General features: G+C 44.3%; 1 protein-coding gene across 4 annotated transcripts in view; it reads left to right on the top strand.

Annotated features, from left to right (window-relative positions):
- Pld1 (phospholipase D1) overlaps positions 1 to 26,230 on the top strand; it is a 189,307-nt gene that overhangs the window by 45,708 nt on the left and 117,369 nt on the right. The gene's annotated exons all lie outside the window — the stretch shown is intronic.

The raw sequence follows: 26,230 nt of genomic DNA, 5'->3' as shown, positions 1-26,230 counted from the left end.
TATATAGTTGCCTTGGTTGTAGTGTTGCTTCATAGCAATAGAACAGCAACTAAGACACACCCTGTGTTCCTCATTTTATCCTCTGGAGTCAGAGGCACTATCTTACAACCCTAGTTTTTGGACTATTGGAAGTTTCTTTTTAATTGCACTCTGTCAATTGTACCTTGTAATACTATAGCTTTCAGATAGATTCAGTCTAATGCCTGTTCCCAGGCTGTCTGTGGTTCCCTCTTCACTGTGCCTATTGAATGCTATGTTCCAAGTACAGACTGACTCGTGGCCTGGTTTCTCAGCTGCTTTTTATGGCTACTGCCTTCATTCTAATTCATTCGCAGTCTGCATCAGCTCTGAAAAAGCAATGACTGCCATTTTTATAGTTATGAATTTGAGAGACAGAGAGACAGAGAGAGACAGAGACAGAGAGACATTGTTGTCACTTGGAATGGGAATGTGGGGCTGGTATGCAGACACACAGATGTGGTTTACTCCCAACATTGCTCTGACCTGTGGGTTTGCCAGGTCAAGAACTCCTTCACTAGTTAATATGTATCTGGGCTGCAGTGGCCTCTGGACTTGGCACTGAGTCAGATTTCTTAGAGGCTCTGCTGCTGTCAGCTTTACCTAGTTTCCTGCTGGCTCTTCAACTTCAAGTGTGGCTCGCCAACTTCCTTTTCTGTGATGAAGTTCACAGACAATCTCAGAAGCCAAAGGATGATTCTTGATAAGTTGAGAATGTGGAGAATTCAGAGGCTGGGGCTGGGGCTGGGGCTGGGGCTGGGGAGAGGGTTCCATGGGTAAGAGTGGTTGCTGTGCAAGCTTGAAGTCCTGAGTTCAAACTCCAGCACCCACGTAAAAAATCAGACATGGTACCTCTAGTGCCATGGGGAGCGAGCAGACAGAGCAGAGGAGAGTCACTGGGGCTTTCTGACTGCCACTCTAGCTCCAGCTTCAGCAGAGAGCCAGACTCAGGGAAAGTGAGTGTGTGTGTGTGTGTGTGTGTGTGTGTGTGTGTGTGAGAGAGAGAGAGAGAGAGAGAGAGAGAGAGAGAGAGAGAGAGGGAGCACTGACATTCTCCTCTGACCACTGCAGACATAGGCATGCATATTTGTGAGTACACTACACAACTACACATACACACTCAACTAACACACCAGGAAAAAGATGAGTGCTGAGTATCCAAAGCGGTCCTTTTTATGGACCTATGGAAGGTAAAAGTACCTTGCAAACTTTCTAGCCAATGTCTGGGTGAGTGATTAGATTGATTTTCTCCTTGTTCTAGCTCTTTCTAAACAGAGGTAAGGAAAAGAACAGCAGCAAGCGTTATGTGTGTATAATTGAAGCATTATAGAAGAAGTCACTGGTGCGAGTCCAATGACAAAAGTGTAAATATGTATAGAGATTTTCTTGTGGCGTGGCACTTCACTCCTAATCCCAGCCACACTCAGGAGGTGGAGGACGGAGGGTCGAAGGGTCAGACATTTAAGGTTTTCTTCTACCTAGTGAGTTCAAGTCAAGTTTGGGCTACAGGACACCTTGGAGAGAGAGAGAGAGAGAGAGAGAGAGAGAGAGAGAGAGAGAGAGAGAGAGAGAGAGAGAGAGAGAGAGAGAGAGAGAGAGAGAGAGAGAGAGAGAGAGAGAGAGAGAGAGAGAGAGAGAGAGAGAGAGAGAGAGAGAGAGAGAGAGAGGGAGGAGAGAGAGGGAGGAGAGAGAGGGAGGAGAGAGAGGGAGGAGAGAGAGGGAGGAGAGAGAGGGAGGAGAGAGAGGGAGGAGAGAGAGGGAGGAGAGAGAGGGAGGAGAGAGAGGGAGGAGAGAGAGGGAGGACAGAGAGGGAGGACAGAGAGGGAGGACAGAGAGGGAGGACAGAGAGGGAGGACAGAGAGGGAGGACAGAGAGGGAGGACAGAGAGGGAGGACAGAGAGGGAGGACAGAGAGGGAGGACAGAGAGGGAGGACAGAGAGGGAGGACAGAGAGGGAGGACAGAGAGGGAGGAGAGAGAATATGTTTTCTTTTCAGTTCCAAGAAGCAGCCTTGTAACCAAGAAATAAATGCAATTCATTATTTATTTTATTTTATTTTTAAGGCAGGGTTTCATGTAGCTCAGGCTGGCCTCTAACTTGCCATGCAGCAACAGATGACCCTGAACTTCTGACCCTCTTGCCTCTACCTCCTGAGTGTTGGAATTATAGGTGTGTGCCACCACACTGGGTTTTCTGAGGTGCTAGGGATCAAATTTGGGCTTCATGCATGTGAGGCGGGCACTCCGTATCCTCAGCCTTTTAAGATGGGAATGAAGAAAAGGGTGGCTGAAATCTTCCCTGCAAGCCTCTGTAGGCAGAGCTATCACGGTGTGGTAACTCCAGTGACACAGGAGAACAATGCTGAGCCGCTCGGGCAGGTGTTCTTTAACTTCTCGCCGTCTCATGGAGAGGCGGCTGCCCTTCACTTTGCAACTCAATTTCCTGTCTGAAGATGACATGCCACACCAAAACGTGAACCGTGAGCTTTATTGAAAGGTAACCCATTTAAGCCCAGTATAAACTTAAGTTAGGCTTACTGCTGTACATATGTTTATAGATGTGTCAGTATTCAAAATGGTGGCTCAGCCCTGAGAAGAAGCATGCTCCTATACCATGAGCTGCCAGCGTGCACAGCTCTGTGCCCCTGAGGGACTTCCAGAGATGTGTCCGTGTGAGCCTGCGAGTGTGCATTCGTGCATACGTGTGTGTGCGCATGTGTGCGTGCGTGCGTGCATGCGTGTGTGTGTGTGTGTGTGTGTGTGTGTGTGTGTGCGTGTTCCCATGCTCACATGGAGACTAGAGGTTAACTTCGGTGTTGTTCCTTGAGAGTCATTTGTACTTCATTACTTCATTTTTTTCTTGTTTGAGCCGCTCTCTCACTGGGAACTAGGGCGGGCTAGCCTAGGTGGACAGCAAGCCCCAGAGATCTGCCTGTCCCTGATTCTCAAGTGCTGGGATGACAGGCATTCATCTCCATGCCTGACTACTTACATGGGTGCTGGGAATCCAAACCGAAGACGACAAACACCTTACCAATTTTTGTTTCATGATGCATGCTTCCAAAGACACGGGTATGCCAATTTCAGAACCGAGTGGAGCTACAGAACATTGTACATACTCGATGTGGGTCTTTTGGGTTTTGAGACAGGGTCTCTCCCATGTAGCTCAGGCTGGCCTCAAACTTGAACTCTCCCTGTGGATTCAGCTCTATTGTCAGCTCCTCCCAAGGAAGGTCTGTTGCAGTCAGACAAGCTGGTTGCGTTGTCCCATCTCAGTCACTCTTCCTTCTCCAGCTGCTTTCTTTCTATTCGAAGGAAGTGTGTTAATTTGGAGCTCGTTCAACTCACGGTTCTGAAACTGAAACTGAGCACACATAGCCCCTGAGCACCTAGTTAAAATGTGCATTTTGGTTTCTGACCATGGCCAAGATCCTGCTTTTACTGCGAGTGGCTTGGAGGTCCATGAGCTTCTGGCCCTGGGCATGTCCATCAGGGTCTCTGAACCTCACTGCCTAGCTTCTCCAGAGACAGGGCTGGAAAGCAAACAGTAGACAGGGGAGCCTCGTACATTTACTGACTGCTCTGTTACATTGGCCAGCTCCTAGCAGTCAAGCTCACTTGAATATAAGAACTCTTCCATCCTTTCTGCCATGGAACAGAAGAATCAAGCATGCCTGTTAGTAATCTCTGTAGAGCTTGACTTGTTCATTCAAAACATGCAAATGGTATGAAAGCATACTTTTTAGTGTTATTGTGCTGATTAAGTGAGATGTGTATAAAACACCCACTAAGTGCTTGCTGAATATTAACAATCTGAAGCAATTCAGGAAGCATTTATTGAGCACCTACTACATGAATGTAGTAGCATGTAAAGAGTAAAAGTCAACTGTCTCATTTTGCTATTGATTTCTGTTTTAATTTGTGCAGTTTTGTCAGGACAGGATCTCATGTAGCCCGGGCTGGCCTTGACTAACTCTAACTTCTATTTCTAAGTGTTAGAATTATAGTATTGTGCTATCATACCTGGCTAGGTGTTTTGGGGGGGTGATTTTTTTCTTTTAATTTAAAAATTATATTTACTGTGTGTGCATGTCTGTATGTGCCCACATGCATGTGCATGTTATATCACACATATGTAGATCAAAAGACAAACTGTGAAAGTCGGTCCTCTCTTTCCACCATGTTGGTTCTGAGATTCAAGCTCAGGTCCTTGGCCTTGGTGATATGCATTTCACAGCTGAGTCATCTTGCATAGTCTGTTCTGAGTTATTTCCAAGACCAGCTAGGTAGCTCAGACTAGCACTGAACTTGTGACCTTCCTATATCAGATCTAAAACTTGACCTTAAGGCCAGTGTTCCTTCTGTTTGATGACTGGCAGTTTCTTAAATTGAGAGGGTACATTAAAACAAAGCTGGTTGTAGACCAGCTTTAATCATGTATACCTTGTGTGTTAGGGAACTGCAGTCACAGCACCTAACTTCAGAAAGCTTTTATTAGCATATATGTCAAGTCCACACAATTACATGTTGGATCATTATATTCTTCATACATGTATATAATGTATTTTGATCATATTCACCCCCAGGACTTTCTATCATCCCCCTCAAACTCCTGTTGATCCCCCTCTTCATTTGTACTAGGTCCCAGCTGCCTTCATCCCTTCTGAGTATAACTTTTAAAAACAAAGTGTCTTTTCCATTTGTTTCTGTGAATTTGAACATGTTAGCTCCAAGCATGGACATTAAGAGGCAGGTTTTTGTTTCGTCCTGACTTGCCTGCTCCAGTAAGTTTGCAAAGCGTGGCATGCTCAGACTCTCCTCTGCTGGCTCATATCCTGTGTGCACACTTGCTTTGGTAATTGGCATCCAGCTTTCGAGATGGTTCGCAAAGTCTTTCCTGAACTGATTTCCCAGCAACCTTGCATGCTGCCTCTGTTCTAACAGTGCCTGGGCAGAGTCACACATGCGCCCTTGGGAGCTATGGACCTTTGCTTTCCCTACCTCTGATACCTTTGTTTGGAACCCTGTCTTAGGAGGGAAATGACCACTGATGTGGAATGTTTCTTCTTCTAGTCACTGAGACTTGTAAGGTGCTCTTTCTAAACTTTTCACTGTGTGCTGTGTGATACAAACTAACAAGATGCTAGTCTGGGGAAAGCACCCAGCATGACACTTGGGGAGAATTAATCACCTCTGAGCAGACTTTTCTGTCACTGGAATTGAAGGCTGTGTTCCTGCAGATGTTGACAGTGCTTTTTACAGCATGTGACAATGTCTCTCTTCCCCTCCTGTCTTCATGTTTTAAGTGTTGATTTATATATATATATATATATGTATATATATATATATATGGAATATAGAAATTATTCCTGCTGCTGATTTTCCTTTCTTGGGCTCAGAGAAAACCACCTGCTTTTCCTTTCAACACCGGTGTGGGCTGGCTTACTTTTTACTATTGCTTGTTCTTTTAATTTTTTTTTGTATATAGCTCACTACCTGTAAAATGAACCCTCTTGAGGTTTATAATTTGATGGTCTTTAGCATGCTGTCAGAGTGGTCTCTGCAAATACAATTTTTCTCTTCTTTCTGTATGTGCCCAAGCCTGTCAATACTATATTTTTGTTGCTTTGTGTTTGGAGACAGGGTCTCATGGAGCCAAGGCCAACCTCTTGAGCTCTGGGTCTTCCTGCCTCTACTTCCCAAGTGCTGAGGTTACAGTTAAACATGCCCAGTTCATACTGTTTGTCAATGTGTTTTTTTCTCTTACACAGTTGGGCAGATAACAAAGAACTTTTTTTAATGCTTAATAATTTTACTTTATTGTACATGATGAAAATAATATCAGATCATAAAATATTTCTATATGAGAATACTTCTACAAATTGCCATTTGCAAAGGAAAACAAACAAACAAACAGAAGGTATCCATGAAGGCAGAAAGGAAAAGGAATATAGAGATTTAAGAATCCAGGACAGCCATGGGTGCCAGGAACTGAACAAGAGTTATCTTATCTTTTGGGCTGTGAGCCTAGCCTTTAATGGTTGAGCCATCTTTCTAGCCCAACAAAGAGCTTGTAAACTCTGTTAACTTATGACATTTCTTAGTTACTTTGTGGCTTTTTTATTAACTTCATATCAGTGCCGTTTTAATGGGTGAATCGATAGTCTGTCAACTGTGTCTCCAGGTTATTAAGCCTGGCATGTCCTTTGTCGTGTTTCCAATTCTTCCATCTGAACTCATGCTCACACCCTGTTCTCTTTGCTTACTTTACTTTGCAAACACAACAGAGTTTAGCTCTTTTGTGTCTCTGTGGGTTTGTGTGTGTGTGTGTGTGTGTGTGTGTGTGGTCCACATGTATGTACATGTATGCAGTGTCCAGAGCCACCCTCAGCTGTCAATCACTCATTACCTGTCAAACACCTTGTTTTGGGGTCTCACATTGGGCTGGAACTGCCAGCATCACCAATCCACCTCCAAAGGCTTGGGACCACAAGTGCATGCCACTATGCCTGGCTTCTTCTTATAGTTGTAACTCGAGTTCTGGGGACCAAACTCAAGTCCTCATGATTGCAAGGCAAGCACTTCACCAACTGGGGTACACTGAGTCTCCACCATAGCCTTGGGACTGGACTCCATTCACCTCTTTAAGGCATTGCTTTGTACAGCTGAAGCTCATCTGGAAGCCATTCTGTCCTGGAGGGACTTAGGAGGAAGGAGCTTGTTTTCTACTTAAAAAGAGAATGACTTTATATTTAGGAATGGACATCATTATTTAGAAGGGTCTTGAAAAATAAACACATGAAAGTGATGTTTCTTATCCTATAAAATCCCATTTGAGCAGTCAAAACTTTCTTGCTGAAAACCATTTAGCTACAGGTCCTCAGGATCAAGACTACCCTGCCCAGAAGGCCACTGACTATAAGACCCTAATACTACTTGCCCCTACCCAATGCCTAGCTACAAAGCACCTTCTTTCATGTTCATAGACCTGCTGTGCTGAGAGAAAGAGAATGTTGTGGTCATAGAGGAGATCTTTAGAGCCGAGCAGGACTTACTAGCTGATAGATACAGAGAATTAGGGAAGAGAATTGCTAAGAATAAGTCCCAAGATTCCACTCTACACAGCTGGATGTATGATGCTCCTGAGTTCTTCAGGAAGCAAGCAAAAGACAGGAAATGTTCTGTGGTTAGAAGATGAAGAAGTCTGTTTCAAGGCTTGGGCTGGGACTTCGTAGAAAGCTTGCCTTGCCTGAATGAGGTCTTGGCTGCCATCCCCAGCACCACATAAACTGGGGTGGTGGCTCAAACCTCTTATTTGGCAGGTAGAGGGTGGAAGATCATCAAGATCATCTCTGGCTACATTCAATCATGCCACAAAATAAAATGAAATATTATCTTGGGCATAGTGAGTAGAGATTATTTATGGAGTTGGACAATGGGGAAGCTCAAAAGGAGGTAGATATTAGGACTGAATCTCAGGAAAAAGAATATGATGGAACAATTACTTAGGAAAAAGACTTGTCTCAGGGAAAATTATTGAGAGTCCAGTGGGCACCAGTAGCTGTCAGTACAGATGGTGCCTGTCTATAGCAGTCTGCTGGGAAACACATCATGTACTCTGTGGTGACTTCATTTGGGACCATAGAGGTACCCACAAAAGGAAACACCAGAATGTATTTTCATCACTAAAGTAGAAGACTTCAGCTGGAGAAGTATATAGTGTGAGAAAGAATGACAGAGCCTCTTGAAGATGCTTAGCATGCAAGTACTGTACTGCATCAGGACCCCTTTGCAGTGCCTGGAGAGGGAAGAAGAAAACTAGGACATCGAGGAAAGCCAGCCAGGGAAGGGGTTTGAGCAGGGTGGAAGTGAGGCTGGCACAGCAGAAAGGCTCCATGAGATGAGCATGGGGTGGTGGCCTGCAGATTGTGCAAATCCAGGTGGCCTTGGCCTTTGATGCAAGATGTTTGGTGGAGAGTGAAAGTGGAGAGAGATGAAGCAGAAGGACCAAACAGATACTTGAGGGATTGTTGAGGGAAACACGATGGACAGTCCAGAGATGACAGTCTATAAAACTAAGGGTTTTCTCCAGGCACTGAGAAGATTTGGGTAGGCACAGAGAAGGGAGATGGTTGCATTGGGTTGGGATTGGACAGAACAATGGGACATACAAGTGGCGGTTTGGGACAAGAGAGGATGATGCAGTTGGCTCCATGATCAAGTGTGCAAAGCTGATGGAGAATCCACAGCTTGTTGGGTATCAAGGGCGTTCTCAGATAAAAGTGACCTGCATAGTTTTACTGCCAGATACAATTGTGATTTCCTCATTTGAGGTGGTATGTGAGTGTGTGTGTTACGTCTGTCTGTCTGTCTGTCTGTTGCCTATCTGATGCGCTCGTGATTTCATTCTCATGAGTAGCTTGGTTATGTACAGGACAGGGAAACTGGTTTTCACACACCAGCTTTTGATGAGGAGAATGTAAAGGGAATCAGTCCATCAGAATCTGGAGGCAACAGTTTGTAGGTAAAAGATAAATCAGTGACCATGAACTGCAGAGGTCAGGATTTGAGTCTCAGGCCAGCTGGTGATAGAGTGTCACCATGAGCACTTTGAGCCATTTACAGTTTTAGAGAAAGAGAATTGAGAATACCTTTATTTTCTCAGTAAGATTAGCACAGAAACGCAGTTCAGTATAGACCTGAAAACTACGTTTTCTCTGTCCTGCTCACACCTTGACCTCTAAGTCTTATTTGCATCTATTCATTCCCTGTTTTCCCCACAAATGGTGTTGGGGAGTCGATAGAAACTAGGGACTTGGGACCTAGACATGAGCTTTCACCTAAAGGATCTCAGACTTCTGGAGGGGATAGAGCCAAGCAGAAAGGCACAGATTCATGCTCCAAGGACACAGTGGTTGCCACAGAGGTCCTAAGGAAAGGTGTACAACCTGCCAGCCAAGCCCCAGGTGGCTTCCTGGAGGAGGAAACATCAGCTAGGTCCACTGAGTCCATCAGACAAAGAAGACTGAGGGATGAGGAGGATAGATGTGTTTAATCGCCTGAGATCTATGCCCAAAACCCACGCTTAAAAAAGAAAACCATCCGGAGGCAGAGGCAGGTGGATCTTTGTGAGTTCGAAGCCAGCCTGTGTTACAAAGCTAGTTCCTGGACAACCAGGGCTACAGAGAAACCCTGTCTTGGACCCCCCACCCCAGAGGGAAAAAAAACTAGGCATGGTGGTGCCATTCTGTAACCTTTGCCAGGAAAGCATACTGAACACTAAGCCAAACCTATTTAGTAAACTCCAGGTCAGAGGGAGTCCCTGTTTCAGAATAAATACGATTCCTAAGGAATGACACAAAAAGTTATTCCTTGGCTTACACACACACACACACACACACACACACACACACACACACACACACACACACACGAGAACACATGAACGCACACATAAAAAGGGGATCTAAAGATGGCCAAGCCAGGGGTACGGGGTGGGGGGCGCGTCTATCTGAGTGAAGCTCATGTAGTCTGTCCAGTTGAGCAAGGGAATGGATACTTTGAGAAGTTTGTCCACAAGTCACAGTAAGAGATATGTGTTAGCAGAGGGGACCATCCGCGGAATGTGCTTAAGTTTTAAGGGATGAAGGAAAGCCAGAAGTTGGAGGGGAAATTGATGATGGATGAGCAGAGAAAGGAGGGTTAGAAATAGGTCTGGGTGACTAAAAGTAGAGGCCAGCAGGAATGGCTCCCCCAGAGGTTTGGTAAGGAAGGTGTTCATTGCCCGAGTAAGGTGAGGGGGATGGGAAGTTCTGGTCCCAAGTCCCCCTCTCCGCTGCGAACTAAAGGCATTGGTTGCTTACATCCCATCCATACCGCGTGGTACTCAGCACTTAGTGTGTGCTCAACTAAGGTTGAGGGAGTGACTGTAACACTGACAGGACGCTTAGCCTGTCCTTGAAGAGTCCTGACCAGAAAGCAAGACGGTGCAGTCAGCTGGCTGGTAAATACCTTGGTTTCCTTGCTGTCTCCGTCTGTCTGTCTCTCCCCTACCACTTCTCTCTCTTATTTTCGGAAACGGGGCTTCACTTGGTTCACTGACCTGGAACTCACATTATAGCCCAGGCTGGCCTTTGACTCAGCCATCTTTCTGCTGCTGCCTCCCAAACACTGGGACTCCAGGTCTGGGGCATCACACGTTGCAGCATTTTCTTTTGTTTGTTTTGTGAATGCAATGCAAAGTCTCCCTGACTTAGGCAGGGTGTCTGTGGAGACAGTTGTTCTCAGGATAGCTCTGCTCCTTAGGCCAGTGCAGGATAGTGTGGCTTCTAGAGTGAGGACTGAACTGGTTCTTTCCAGTAAGTATCCTGTCTACACCCGCTGGGTGGAGTCTGGAAGCCGAGCAGATCAATTGGTTTATCCTGCCTGTCTGGTTGGCTTGCTGACACATTTGCCATGGTGATTCAGACTTCATGCTTTGGAAAGAGTCCACTCCTGAAACGCGTCTGGGCAGGTCATGTGGGAAGAGGCCAACTTCTATTCTCTTCTGTCTCAGGCTCTGTCTTCTCAGGGCATTGACTCGAGTTGGACTAAACAGATGCCCAGGTCTTCATATGTGCTGACTTTAATGGATACAAGTGTTGCTTACTTAGTCACTCTGAAGGTTCCCTGGGATCTTAACAGTGCTTGCCACCAAATATATGAACTACAGGGACGTACTGAATTTTATCACACTAACTTCTGATCCTTCTTATAAGTGCATGCACACATAAGCCCACAAGTGAGGAATTTGCTTAATTCTATTCTTCACAGTAGAAGGCATGTTGTTGTGTTGATTGGAGGTGGTGTTGGTTGTCGTAATATGCTCTGTGTGTGTTTGTGTGTGTGTGTTTGTGTGTGGACAAAGGTCAACCTCGCGTGGTTCCTCAGGAGCTATCCACCTTGTTTTTGTGAAGGGGTCTCTATCCAGAGCTTACTGATTAGGCTGACTGGTCAGAAAATCCCCTGTGCTTGCTCATCCAGAGCCTCATCACTGGGATTGCAGCACGTGCTGCCACACCTTTAAAAACGTGGGCTCTGGGGAGTTGAACTCACATCCGTGCACTTGCATGGCAAACCCGACAACTGAGCCATATCCCCAACCTCAGGCTAGACTTCTTCTAGAGCTGCCTAGGAGCTGACAGCTTCTAACGTTTGAATGCAAAGACTAAAGAAGGAATAGTAGTGGAACCAAAGAAGAAAATGGGCAACAATCCTATGGAGATGTTCACCATAAGGACACCACGAGGGATTTGGGGCAGATTTTCATCCTATTGACATCCCACGTTCCCAGGACGCTCACAGCCCAGGAAGAGTGAAGGAAGCATGAGCAGATAACCTCAGTTCAGTCAGGGAATGACTGCTGGATTTGCTGGTGGAGATGAAGGACAACTGAACTGGGTTATTTTTCAGTCTGTTTGGCACTGAGTAAGCAGGTCTGTTGCTTTAATTTTTCCCTTCATTCAACTGGACTGTTAGTGCCTGATGATTGACACACTGTCCCTTTGGTGATAGTCACTGTTAACTGTCAACACACTTTGTGTCAGGAACAGGGAGAAGTATTTTACATGCACTATTCCAACATCCTATGAGGTAGGATTATCCTAGGATGAAAAAAAAACAAAGTTCAAAGAGCTTAAGCAATACGGTATAATCTATGGAATAAAAAGTAATACAGTATAGAAGAAATAAATATAAAAATAATACAGCATGCTATTGTAATATAAAAGCAATAAAGTATACTATAAGTGAAGTAAAAGGTTACAGTTACACCACCACTGAGTCAGTCTGGTTGGGAGAGTGCAAGCGTAGCATCAGGTAGGCCCAGGGTTCTGTCTCTAGAATTGCATAAACCTGGTATGGCCCACACCTGTAATCAAAGCAACCAGGAGGAAGAGGCAGGTGGATCAGAAGTTCAAGGCTGTCCTTCCACACATACGGAGTGCACGGCGAGTCTGCACATTGGTAGTGGATAAGTCCAGGAGTCTAGGGTGGATGAGAGGCACAGGAGAAGGTAGACTGAGTGGGTTAAAAGTTTGACTTTTAATTGACTATTATCTTTTTCATTCTGCAAATACGGCTTGCTATGCACATCTGTGGGGATGCTCTAGCTGCTGCCACCCCCAGAGTTCACAGAGGAGGTGGGGAGTGTCCTACACTGAGGAGCAGGCACCTCCAAAGAGCTTCACCGTGGAGTACAGCCAAGGGGTGCGCTGTCATTTGCTCTCCGGGAATGGATTTGGCAAAAGCAGAAGGGTATTAGGAAGGCTTAGGAGGTGGTATCAGGCAGACAAGGGGGTGGGTGTTTAATGTGACAGAAAATATAAGGGCAATGGGGAGACCAGGCCTTCAGGGACAGTGTGACAATGATGGCATGTCACTCACCAGTTAATCACTACTCAGATCATGAAATAGCAGAGCTCCTCCTGGAGCCCATGTCACTCATGTCTCAACCCTAACTCTGCTATGATGTGTGTTTTCAGCCACCTTTAACTGGAGGTTTCACTGTATCTTTATCATTTCTCTGTTGACCTCTGGAGTTACTTTTGCTATGGTAACAAAATATCCCGTGGGCAATCCTCCTGTCTGAGTACTGTGATTACAGGTGTGTGCCGCCACACCCTGCTAAAACAATTTTGCTGTATTTATTTCCTGGGCTGCATAGTTTCTTGATGTTGTTTTATTTTGTTTAAAAAATACCTCTCACACTTTTTTGGGTTTTTTTTTGGTTTGTTTGCTTGTTTGTTTTGTTTATTGAGGCAGCATCTCTGTATTAGACAGTCTTGGCTGTCCTGGAACTCACTATGTAGACCAGTCTGGCCTCGAACTCACAGAGATCAACCTGCTTCTTTCACACACCGTTTTGGTTTTTTTGTTTGTTTTGTTTTAAGACAGGGTCTCTCGTAGCCTGGGATGGACTCCAATGTTGTATGCAGTTGAGGATGGTCCCGGCCTTCTCTTCTGGGTACTTCTACCCCTCGAGTACTGGGATTATATGTATGCCACTTGTGTGTAATGCTTGCCCTACAGCAGCTTGTCTGCTCTCATGGACATGTGTCTTAGTTATCCAGCTTCCTTTACTGTGATCTTTTACTACTGTGCCTAAAGGAAGACTTGTGGGTCAGTAGGTTGTGCCATCTTTAAGTTCACATTGCTTCAGTAAGTTTATTTTAGCTCACATTCTGATGAGCAGTGACTGAGAGTTTCATTTCCCCGCCCATGTGAAGTGGCTGCGGGCTTGCACAAAGCTTCTCAGGGCAATGGGGTGAAATGGCCCTTGTTTCAGTAAGAACACGGCAGCCAGTGAGGCGGGGTGACTGAAAGACTGTTACTCTACAGCCAACTATGTTGAGATGCTGATAGATACCCAACCTATCTTCTATTATCTCTGGATCTTTTTCATCCATATTTGTAGACATTTTTTTATGTTCTATCCATCTTTTCTCTCAATCTGGGATGCTTTTTAAATTTATATAGTTTTGCTACGTGTCCAATAAAAGTATTAAACTTCAGCCTGGTTGAATTTCTCAGCATTTCCATGGTGAGTTTTCTATTTGTTTGCTTGGTTGGTTGTTAGGTTATACACAGACAGGCTTGTGTCACGTAGTCCAGGGTAGGCTCACATTTGTCTCAATTCTTCTCTCTTTCCCTGGAATGCTGGGATTAAAGGCAAGAGTCCCCACTCTGGTTGTGTTTTTGTGTTCTGTTGACATCCCTTCTCTTAAGGCCCAATAGCAATTTTTTATATTTCGTTTCAAAGGTTTGTTGTGCACATTTAGACTACAATACTAAAAACATATGTTGTATATACAAAGGACTATAATCCGGAAGTGTATTTATGGAAAATCTCAGGGAAAGAACTAATTTTACTTAATATCTCTTTATGAATTGTCAGTTTCAGCATTACTTACTGAAGAATCTAATCTCACTAATATTTCCCATCATTGTCATAAATGAGAAACTCATATGTACACACCCAATTTGGGGAATCTTTATTTGGTTCCCAGTTGTTGTAATATTCCTTTATATTCCTCCGGTGTAACATGAATAATAAAATCCCAGAGACTGATATGTGGGTTCAGGGTGAAAATCAGAGAAGCAAAGCAGGCAGCCACGAGCTCTTACCTCTACCTCAGGCTGAAATGGGTGATCCTGTCTCCACGAATCCTCAGAGTATAATATAGACTGCATTGCTTTCCATCAAGCCTCAGACTGCAATCACTTAGTTCCTGTCTTCTCCCACCTTATATTCCTTTCTCCACCCAGCCATATCACTCCTGTCTCCACCTCCCTAGTGCTGGATTAAAGGTGTGTGATCCCCAAGTGCTGAGATCACCTTTGTGTGAGCTGATTCTCTTTTAGACTGGATCAGTTTTGTGTAGCTCAGGGTGGCCTTGAACTAACAGAGATCCATCTTCTGTCTCCTGAGTCCTGGGATTGAAGGTGTGTGCCATCATTGCCTAACCTCTATGGTTTGTGGCTAGCTTTGCATTGATCTCCACTTGCTTTATTAAATCATAAATACTACATCACCACACTCCAGGCTTATAGCAATTCTTGACACACACATATGCATATGTATATGAAGAAGACATGTCTTATCTGCTTATTTTTATAACTTCTGATATGAGTTTTAATATTATCAAGGTTGGTGGGATAGTGTGTGAAATTTGAAATAGTAAATTAACACTGAAAAGCAAACATTCAAGACCACAGGTTTTGAACTTCTGGACTTTCATTATCTTGTGCCCTCCATTTGTTTATTCTGCTGTTCCTAGGTTTTGTTAAATAATCACACAAAACGTTCCAGACAAATAGGTGTGGGAGCCCACAAGTGACTCAGTTTCCATCTGGTGTCTATTCTGACTTATAAGACATTGGAGTTCAAGCTCGCTTGTTTCTGTCTCCTTGAAAGCCGTGAGAAAGTTCTGATGAAGCCCATGGGAAAGAGCATATTATCTAACTAACAAGCTCCTGATGCCAGTCAGAAGGCACACAGACATAGGCAAGGAAGCTGCTTGCTGCCAGCAGGACTCACGTGATAGATTGTGAACCTGGCTGACGGTGCATGGAACTGACTCTGCTGCTCTTCGTTCTGCTTTGCCTCTCGTCTGTAGACAAGCAGGGTCTAAGTTAAACTCGGGGCTGTCCAGTGTGTTGAAAGGCATGGGCGGGGCCGGCCTCCTGAATCTATCCTGTGTCTCTGTTGCTTTTATCTGCCTTTTCTCAGTCCTCATGCCCCTCCTCAGGTAACCCAGCTGACTCGTTGGATCAGGCTCTGACAAATATGTTCTTCAAATTTTCATTTATTATTACTGTGTGGGCACACATGTATGTATGCTGTATATATGGGCACATGTGGCATGATAACGGGAAGATAGGATAATCTGTGAAATTGGTCTTTCCGCCTATTCCTGTGGGCTCCATGGATCTAACTCAGGTGACCAGCTCTTCAGGGCAACCGCCTTTACATGTTGAGCCCTCTCTCTGGCCCCTTAAATAAATGAGTTTTAATCCACATCTCCTCCTCTTTATCCTGCCTAATCTAAGTAGGGTGATTCCTGACTGTCTTTGATGTTAGTGACATACATAATCATGTAGGATGTTTTTCTGATACCCTCACACCCAGCTGGGTTTGTTGTTTGACTGTGCATTTCTCAGTGCTGAGTTTCTAATCCGGGGCCTCGGGCTCCACCCCCAGCATCACATAGAATTGGTCTAGAAGCACATGCCTGTAATTCTAGTACTCAGAAAGTGGAGGCAAGATGATCAGAAGTTCAAGGTCATCCTCAGCTACATAGTGAGCTTGAAGAGCTCTTGGGCTACCTGAGAGCCCGCTTCAAAAACAAAGCAAGCAAACAAAAGCAACAGCAGCAATGAAGAAAGCCTCTTTGAGCCCTCCCAGCTTCAAGCCCAGTGTACCTATCTGTACCTAGTCTAGTTGGACGCTGAAGTTCTCCTAAATTATTTTTCTTAACCCTGACATCATTACCCTTGACTGAGCATTTTGGCAACACCCTTGCAGCTTATCCCCCACTTCTGTGTCTGCAGTGGAAAGGGACACGTGTCGCTTTAATCTGTTCCGCTCTGGGATGTTGGAAGCAGTGCTTTGCGGTATTGTTTGGTTGGCTTTTGTTGTTTTTGAGACAGTCTCTACATGCCTGTCCTGGAACTCATTGTGTAGCCCAGGCTTGCTTCAAACTCACAGAGATCCCCCTGCCTCTGCATTACGCCTGGCTCAATGGCAGTGTTTTCTGTAGCATGCATCGCCAGCTCAAAATCCAGCCCTTACAGCTGGTTCCCAGGTGTGGGCAGAGTCTCACAGTTCTTAGAAGAGCTGGTGGCATAGGACAAACCTCATTTTAATCTGAGCTCTGGTTCACACACAGGATACTGTCCTATCTGCTTTCTGTAGCTATGACAAACTCCATGACGCAAGCAGTTTTGGGAGAAAGGAAAAAAATTATTTCCTTTTATACTTTACAGTCTATCATGAAGGGAAGCCAAGATGGGAATGCAAGCTGCTTTTGGGTTTCCTTCCCTTGCCCAGTCAGCCCTCTGTACAGCCTGGAATGGGCTGCCCACTCACAGTACGACAACACCAGCCCCATACACATCCCCACTGGCTAATCTGATAGATTCAATTTCTTAATTGGGGTTCCCTCTTAGGTGTATCAACTGTGTGGCCTCAAGAAGCTTCAATAGATGTTTCTGTGTTTACCAGCACTTGTGACAAAGCGTGAGTGCTAATTAGCCTCTAGAAAGCCTGGAATAGATGGCACTTGTGTGTGTGTCAACTTCCTTTGAGTCGTAGGTGAACCTTCTGGGTCTCTGAAAGGGCTCTCTGTGTTGCCTACGCTTGTTACAATGTGGGCTGTTGGCTCATTCCTTTGAATGGAGTCAGATTTTAGATACCTGGGAAAATTTTTTGTTGATAAGCAGTTTACACAAGAGAATCCATTTCTTCTAGCTAAATGGGCCTTTCTGTATAAGACACATTTTCAGGAAAGGAAGAACCTATAGTAGAAATGGTTAAAACTACCAGGCCTGTAATCCCAGCACTTGGGGGGGTTGGAGGCAGGAGGATCGGGAGTTCAGGGCAGCCTGGGCTACACGAGACCCTGTCTCAAAAAAATCTTAGCTGCTAACCAACCAGTCCAAATGGAAAATAAAATACCCCTCCCCACACTTATCCTATGGGCATGTATACATGTTTCTTATTGCATTTTGTCAACAGCATGAGGCTTGTAAGGAGTAAGAAAATGAATTTTCTGCTCCCCTTGCTCAGCCCAGTAGAACCAGCTTCCGGAGTCTGGCTTAGTTCCCAGTGAAGAGCCCCAGGTTCTGCCGGAGCTCAGCTGCTGCTGGTATTGAAGTTGTTCAGAGCTGTTTTCTCATGGTCAGACATGTTGGGTCCAGTGGGTAGGCTGCATAGGATCTCCGAGCTGCATAGTCTTCTCCATGATATCAGTCAGACCCCGGCTGCCAGGTACAGGCCAGGGTGACAGCAATTCACACACAGGTGGCAGGTACAGTTTTGGCTACTTTTGCAATCGTCACCACCGTTCTTGCTGTACCCTTCATCATTTGTGCTTATCAAAAAGTAACCTCCCTTGTTCATGTGTGTAGTTCTAGTGGGTTTCTGAGTTGCCAGAAGGAAATAATCCATATAGGTGAACTCTCACACCCAGTTGGGTTTGTTGTTTGTGCATTTCTCAGTGCCGAGTTTCTAATCCGGGGCCTCAGGCTCCACCCCCAGCATCACACAGAATTGGCCTAGTAGCACATGCCTGTAATTCTAGTACTCAGAAAGTAGAGGCAAGATGATTTTGTGTTGAGGGGATATGTAAAGAGAAGCTTTTTCTTTGAGAGGAGCCTTCCCGCCAGCCTGGTTCTAGAGCCGCATCAGTCCCAAATAAACACACAGGAGGCTATATTAATTATGAAGCTGTTGGCCTTGCTTGTTTCTTACTGGCTAGCTCTGACCTAAGTAATTACCCCATAATTGTTAATTTAAGTATGTCTCTTACCAGAGAATAGTTCCAGGCCCCTACCCCATGGCGTTACATCTTGAATCTCGTGTTTCTCCTACCCAGAGTCCTTCTGGACTCCTAGTCCCTCCTATCTAGATTCCCTATTGGCCAGACAGTGCTTTATTGACAAATGCACAGGACTTCCCCAACAGGGATGTATTTATTTTGTCTACTAAAACATTGGTAGACTAAGTTTATCTTGTTGAGACATTTATCTCACTTTGCTAAGTATAACTTTTTCCACAAGAGTAAAATCTTCTCCATAATTCATGTGCAGTTGTTACCCTTTCTTGAGACGCATTGTGCGAATATTCAATTCTTGGCCATAAAAAGTTGAGTATTTATTTACGTCGTAATTTGAATGACAATGACCATCATAGGCTCATATGTTTGGATACTTAGTTCCCAGGTGGCAGAACTGTTTGGGAAGAAGTAGGAGGTGTGACCTTTGCTAGAGGAGGTGTGTCACTGAGGGTAGGCTTTGAGGGTTCAAAAGCCCATGCCCTATCCAGTTAGTTCCTTGTTTGTGTCTCATGTATGTGTCTCAAAGATGTGAGTGCTCAGCTACTGCTGCAGACTCATGCCTGCCTGCTGCATGCTCTCTGCCATGATAGTCACAGATTCTAGCCCACTGGAACCATGAGCCCCAAATGACACACTTTCTTTTACTAGTTGCCTTGGTCATGGTATTTTGTTGCAGCAATAGAAAAGTAACTAAGACAATTTAGAATAGAAATGTGTGGTGTTCTTTAGTTGGAGCATAGTTTTTCATTGTCAGCTGTATGGAGAATGTGTTTGATGCAGGTAGCTCATGTTGCAGTGGTTGGCCCGGAGTAGGGACTCAATGAACTCAGGTATCACTTTCCTATAGCAGTTGGATGTGCCTCTGGAAACAGAACTGAGACAAACTAGAATCATCTGGTACCTGCAAGGGGGCAATAGTCAGCTCTAGGATGCATGAATTAAATGAGTTAGAAGGCTCTTGCCAGGGTAAGTGCACCTGAGTGTTCAAGTTTATCCAAAATAGGTCTAAGGATTTAGGGAAATTTGGGGGCAAAAGCATCCCTTTTGCTGTCTCTGGGATTGTTCTGTCTGGACCCAATGGCATCTGTGGGAACTGATTGCTGCTTCTATGTCATAAAGCTGTCCTGGTTGCTTGGGGTCAATATCTACCATGGTTGTCAGGGATCATTATCACAAGTATGCAAATGACACACATTACCAGTTGAGATTTGCTAGTGGAAAATTAAGCATGGATATGAAGAGGGAGCTCATTGGTTAAGAGCACTGTCTGTGCTTCCAGAGGACCCAGGTTTGATTCCCAGCACCCACATGGTGGTTCACAACTATCTGTAACTCCGGGTACAAGAAATCTGAAGCTCCATCCAGGGCTCTGTGAGCACCATGTACTTGTGTTGCACAGGTATACATCCAGGCAAACAATGACATGTAAAATAAAAATAAAATCTCAGAGGAAGACAATCGAAAATGAAGCATGTAAACACCTCCAAGTCACTGGGCTTGCTGTGTCTTTAACTAAATAAGAAAAAGAGTAATCTTCGGTCTCCCGGGTTCAAAGGATCTGAGTACAGGTTTCTTACCAGCATCTCCTCTAGTCTTGGCACCTTCAGGATCAAATCATCCCATTGTTAGATATTTTCTATGAAGGATTTACCATGAAGCCTGGGGAGGATTGTTCTGGGGTCGTCGAGTCAAATTTGCCGTGGGGCTCTGAGAAAAGACTGGACTTAGAAATCACACTTAGCACCAGCCAGAATAGAAAGCTGTCCTCTCAGGCTCTGGGCAGGAGAGGAATGCGATTCCACATCATGTCATCTGCTCTTCTTGGCACGGTTGCAAGTGTAGGGCAGTAGAGACAGGCCTGTGGCTTTCAGGTCAGCTAGAGCTCAGCTGCCAGCTGGTGTCCCTACCGCCTCTCTCCTGGGCCAGCTTGTCTGGTTATTGGCATCTTGAGGGTTGCAGTAGTACTGGCTTATGAAGCTGTTGCCAGGACTGCTCGAGGTGGCACAGGAGGAGCCCTTGGCAAATGCCCGGTGCAGTGAGTTCCCACGGTAATTCTGTTCGTTTCCAATGATGCATTTTGTTGTTGTCTTCTTGGTGCCTTTCCCAACTAGACGGTCATTGCATCTGAGAGCCTCTGAGGTTTAGGAGGAAGACATTTTTCTCCGGTCTGTGTTGGATGGCCTGTAGACAGCAGATTCTCTGTGGACTCACTCAGTAATAACGAACAATTGCTGAGTATGGGTTCTGTGAGATCTGAGTGGTCATGGCGTTGCCCCATCCTTCCCCAGGAGTGTCCCCACCCCCTGTCCACCTCAGAATGTCAGTTCAGTGGACACAACTTCCCAATATACACTTCATAGGACACTCACAGGCCCAGGAAATATATGCTGTATGTGAACAGCTGTGCTTTGTGGGGCTTTAGGTTCACGAGTGTCCCCAAAGTCACAAAAAGGACTGGACCCATGTTAGTTATTTTTCTTATTGCTGTGACAAACTCATGGCAGAAGCAACTTAAGGAGTGAAGGGTTTATTTGTGTTCACGTTTTGGGGGTACAGGCCATTGTGATAATGAAAGCATGGAGGCGGGTGACTCAGGTGACTGGTCGCATTGTGTCCCGAGTCAGGAAGCAGAGAGAAAAGAGGCTAAGGGTCAGCTTGCTTTCTTTATTCAGTCCAGGCCCCCAGGCCAGGTGTTGGTGTCACTCACACTGAGGGGCTTATCTTCCCAGCTCAGATGGTCCTGTGGAGACACTCCCTCACAGATGTGCCTGGAGGCTTGTGTCCCAGGTGATTCTAGACCTTGTCAAGGTAACAGTTGATATTTCAGCACTGCTGTGAAGCAATTAGCAGCCACTTTAATGGAAAACAAGGGGACAGTTCCATTTCGGGACCAGGGAAGAATTGCATGAGGGGAAGGGAGGGCAAGGTCCCAGGCAAGGGAGGATGAGGGGGGCAGTGTCTTGAAGGCTAAGTCCATCCACAGTTGCGTTTTACTGGCTTCTCTACAGTTTGTGCTGTGGTACAGTCCGGAAGTCAGAGGACTTGGCCAACAGGCAGAGCTGGAAACACAGCTGCTAGACGGCGTGTTACTTTGGGCAGCTAAGTAGAGGTAGAATGTCAGCCCTGAAGACAGCCACAAGCAAACAAGCCTACCTGTGAATATCTTTTCATCGAGTCAGAGGGCACCCCGGCAGCCAGGATCACACATCTGTCTCAGCTTCCTCAGCTGGGAGAGGCAGTGTAGTTCTCAGAGGTAACACAGACATTCTGGAGTTGATGGCTGTCAGCCACTGACAATAAGGACAGAGCTGTCACGGTCATCTGACCTTCTCTGAACCACTGACATTTAATTTACATTTTTTAAAAATTATTATTTTAAGTGTATGGGCTTAAAGTATGTCTATGCATCATATGCTTGCATCATGCATGGAGGCCAGAAGAGGGTGTCAGATGCCTGGAACTGGAATTACAGATGATTGTGAGCTGCTAAGGGGATGCTGGGGATTGAACCCAGGACCTTTGGAAAAGCAACCATTGAATCATCTCTCCAGCCCCTGACATTCATTTTTTGATGAAGGGACTTAATAGATTTCCCATTGATCTTTGTGTATGCTATATTTTTCTTAAAAATTGCTAGGACCTAAGAAAACATTAAAAGATTTTTAAACATGTTTTATTTTTTTTCAAAATAGGTAGTTTGGAAGATGAAATATACCAATACTTTATTCAAAGTCAGCTAACCTCAAAAATATTTACTCAAGGCTTGCTGTATCACTGGAGATTTGGGTCAGTTTTTGAATTTTCAGTTATGAATTTTATGCTTTTGGGAACATCAAGTCTGCTCCATATAAATAACTTCTGTGTAATCACAGGGAGTTGTGTCATATGGGTGGACCTGCCACCATGGGTAATGGTAGACCATAAATCCTTTTTTTTTTTTTTTTTTTGGTTTTTTGAGCCAGGATTTCTCTGGGTAGCTTTGAAGCCTGTCCTGGCACCGCTTTGTAGACCAGGTTGACCTCGAACTCACAGAAACTCACCTGCCTCTGCCTCCTGAGTGCTGGGATTAAAGGTGTCCAACAACACCTGGTCTCCATAAATCCTGTTAATCAACATTCTTTCCAATGGTTTAACTATAATTCACATTCATAGTTATGATTTGGTTTTGGACTTTGAAATTCATTGTGCTTATTTCTTTTGCTAACATGGGAACAAGAGAAAAACATGGAAGGACCCTGTAGATTACACAGGAAAAACATGGAAGGACCCTGTAGATTGACAGGAAAAACACAGAAAGACCCTATAGACTACACAGGAAAAACATGAAAGAACCCTGTAGATTACACAGAAAAAACAAGGAAGCTGAAACCAAGACAAAACTGACATCACAGAATTAAATGCTAGAAGTTTTGTTGTTGTTGTTCCTTTTTAAAATTAAATTTGTATTTGTTTTCTACTAATTTTTTCATATGATGTATTTCTATGCCCTAATCATATTCCGGGTGTTTCTCAGTGACCGTCCCTCCCCCACCTCTAGTGGCAGATGGTTTGTTAGCTGGACTTTGGAGTTAGAGGCTTGGCTCCCTCACTTCCTGGACATGGGACCTTGTCCCTGCTTTCCTAAGCCACTCTTCGTAGTATGGCTGCCAGCTCCCAAGATGGTTATGGACTTGTACAGAGCCTGGCATGTGGGGCATACTCAAATGGTGACTAATGTTAATGTTTACTGTAGCATCAATAACTACACTGGTCAGTATTATTGGTATTTAGCTAAGAGCATGCTCTCTTTCCCAGTCCTGCTGAAAACTGAAGGAAAGCCAGGCAGTGGTGGCACTTGGATGATAGAGGCAGGTGGATCTCTGTGAGTTTGAGGCCAGTCTGCTCCATAGAGCGAGTTCCAGGACAGCTAGGGATACACACAGAGAACCCTGTCTCTAAACAACAGCAACAACAATGCATTTTTAAAATTTTTGAAAAAAAAACAACCCTATTTCTCTGCTTCCTTCACTAAAAATGATGAAATTATCAAATGGCTGCTGCAAAGAATTTTGACTCCAGTAGTCAAGACCATAAAAAAAGGAAGAAAGAAACAACTTTACTTACTTCCTATATAACATTGGCAAATAGAATTATGGCCCAGCAGCTCTTATCTCGCGGCTGAATCATCTCTTCTTTGTACAGAGTGAGATAAAGACCCACAGTTTAGACTATAAGAGATAAGAAAATGGACTGTGTTATCTCAGCCGCAAACACTAAAGGGCTTCTCCCACTGCAGGGTAACTCAGGCTGTAACTATGGCATCTGCTCTCCCCCACGATAGATGACTCTAATGGATGGGAGGGGTGGTCTTGTTGGATGAACTGTGTCATTGAGGGTGGGCTTTGAGGTTTAAAGTTCATGCTAGGCCCAGAGTCTCTCTTCTCCTGCTGCCTGTGGATCTGGATGTAGAATTCTCAGCTCCTTCTCCAGATCCATGTCATCTGTGTGCTACCATGCTCCCTGTGATAATGATGATGAGCTGAACTTTTGAAACTGTAATCAAGTCACAATTAAATGTTTTCTTTTATAAGAATTGCCTTGGTCATGGTGTCTGACCAAGACAGAGCTTTGGTGGAAGATTTGAGTTCTGTTCCCATCAGCCAAGTAGAGTACCTAACAACACCTGTTATTTAAGCTCCAGGGCCTCTGATGCCTTTGGAATTCCTCAAGCACTCCCATGCATATATTTACATACAGACATACACATGTTCACATAATTAAAAAGGGACATCTTTAAAAATGTAAGAGACAACCCTGACAGAAGTTAAGTGCCCTTGGACAACTACCTAAATTTCATGAATCAATCACAATTATGAAGCATTAAATCATAAAATTATACTGCAATTGCTCTTATCACACAATAGATGCTTTAAATAGATAATGTGGGTTTTTTCTTTTATTCTTTCTGTTTCTTTTCTTGTTTTTCCTTCAGTTAACGTTTCCCCATGTGTTAGAGAGCTTCTTTTCTCTTGGCCAATGCCTTTCCCTTACTTATCCCAACATATAGAGTAGACTCACTATATTAAATATATTTACATATTTATTTATTTACAGACTAGTACTTTACCCAAAAGGAAGGTCATTTGGAATAACCTCCCTTTGCTATGCTGAGGAAGTTGGGAAAGTTAACCATAAGTCTATTTAATCAATAAAACCCTCTGAAATCTTTAAAAGTTAACAAATGACAATAATATGATATAATTTCTGACTCAGTTTTCCTTATCTCCTCTCATTACCTTGTCATTTAAATAACGCAAAACTTGGCTCATGGTTGCCATCTAACAAGAGGCTCTTCGTTGAATTAGGAGAAAAGGAAACAAATATTTTATTTGTGGTTCAAGGCAACACCTCCCCAATGGGAGCCGAACAAACATTACTTAGATAATTTTGGCTGGAAGGCATTCTGCCACCTACTCTCTTATTTAAATGCAAAGCTACTTGGAGTAATTCTTGGAGACAGGAAGATGGTTAGATTATTTAAAATATAATGGGGGATAAACAACTTTATGAAATCTTTTATATATAGTTAAGGCTTTATTGTTAAAGTGGCCCTGGGAGTGAAATTTGTAAATGAGAAAGTCAGGACCCCAAGGCTGAAAAGGCTTTGGCCGGTGAATACTAAATTGTAAGAAAATTTCATTTCTTGTTCATGGCATTACAGTTAGCATTTACAAAGACTTGCCCCAGGATATGTGTGAATATCAGCACTTTCAAGGCAATTTATACATCTCCCAAAATTAAAAAGATAATTTGGAAATGAGAGAGAGAATTGAAAGGGAGAGACACAGGCAATGATAGCCCAATAATTTGGCAACAGTAAGGTATAAATTGAGATTTAAACTTCCTCACAGTCAACAGAGGGAAAGGATGAAGTTAGTTACTCAGTTCAATGCATAATCACATGTACAGGGCAACCCAGAATTTCCCTCCTCTACCCAGCTTTGCATTTCCAAACAAGGTCCCTACCAGACACAGAGGCAATAGAGGCTGTGTGTCTAGGTTTCAGATACTTGTTACCTTAAGAGCTGCCTAAGTTGGCCCCACATGGGACACCCACCCCCTCCACAGAACCAGAATCCAGCCAGGTGGCTCCTCTCGGGGCATTCTATTCTCAGGAAGTTCAAGGCCTTGGAGGAGGCCTGGGATGAACTTGAGGTTATGTAGCTGTTTCCACAACCCATGCAATAAGTGTTCTGTTGTGGAATACGCCTTTGCACTGTATGAAAATACGTCACTGTGATTGGTTTCATTAAAAGCTAAGAAGCCAACTGCTAAGCAAGATTTTTCAGGGCAGAGAGAATGCTGGGAAGAGGAGGGGTAGAGAAGCCAGCCAGACGAAGAGTGAGTGGGATATACAAAATGGGGTAGAGCGTAGATTAATAAAAATGTGGGTTAATTTAAGTTATAAGAGATAGAAGTCACACGGTAGAGCGTAGATTAATAAAAATGTGGGTTAATTTAAGTTATGAGAGCCAGTTAGAAACAAGCCTAAGTCCAACTACAGTGATCCTTAACTCATCTGCACAGTTTTTAAAATTTGTAGTTGATCTATTAGTGCGTGTGTGTAAATATGTGTACATGAGTGTGTGTGCATGAGTGCATGTGTGTGCATGCATGTGTGTGTGCCACTGCCCACATGTGAAAGTCAGTGCTAGGAGCTGGTTCTCTCCACTGTGGGATTCAGAGGCTAAACTCAGCATTGTATGTGACAAGTGATGTTGTTCCCCGAACTGTGTCCCATCTTTACGTTTTCATCATTGCTGTTGCTTCTACACGGTGAATGCTGAGTTAAGGTTTGTGAGCTGCAGTAGACAATGAGCATGTGCAGAACAGTTAGCTATGGGACACTCCTCTCAGTTTAGGTCCGGAGGTATCAGAGATGGTTTCTGTATTGGGCAATATGAACTTTTCATCCAACTCTGTCAGTTCAGGACTTAGACCTCCGTATTTTAAATGAAAATGAAATCTTCTCCCTGGGTACTGATGTGCAACGACTCAGGTTATGAAGTGTCAGGATGAAATATAACCCACCAGCTTTCATAAAAGGGGGAGAAAAAAATGTTAATGCCTCTGCTGTCTT

This window comes from Mesocricetus auratus, unplaced genomic scaffold (assembly GCF_017639785.1).
Source record: "Mesocricetus auratus isolate SY011 unplaced genomic scaffold, BCM_Maur_2.0 Super-Scaffold_100011, whole genome shotgun sequence".
Classification (NCBI taxonomy): domain Eukaryota; kingdom Metazoa; phylum Chordata; class Mammalia; order Rodentia; family Cricetidae; genus Mesocricetus; species Mesocricetus auratus.
Note: the sequence above shows the minus strand (reverse complement) of the source record. Positions and strands in the feature narration are given on the sequence as shown.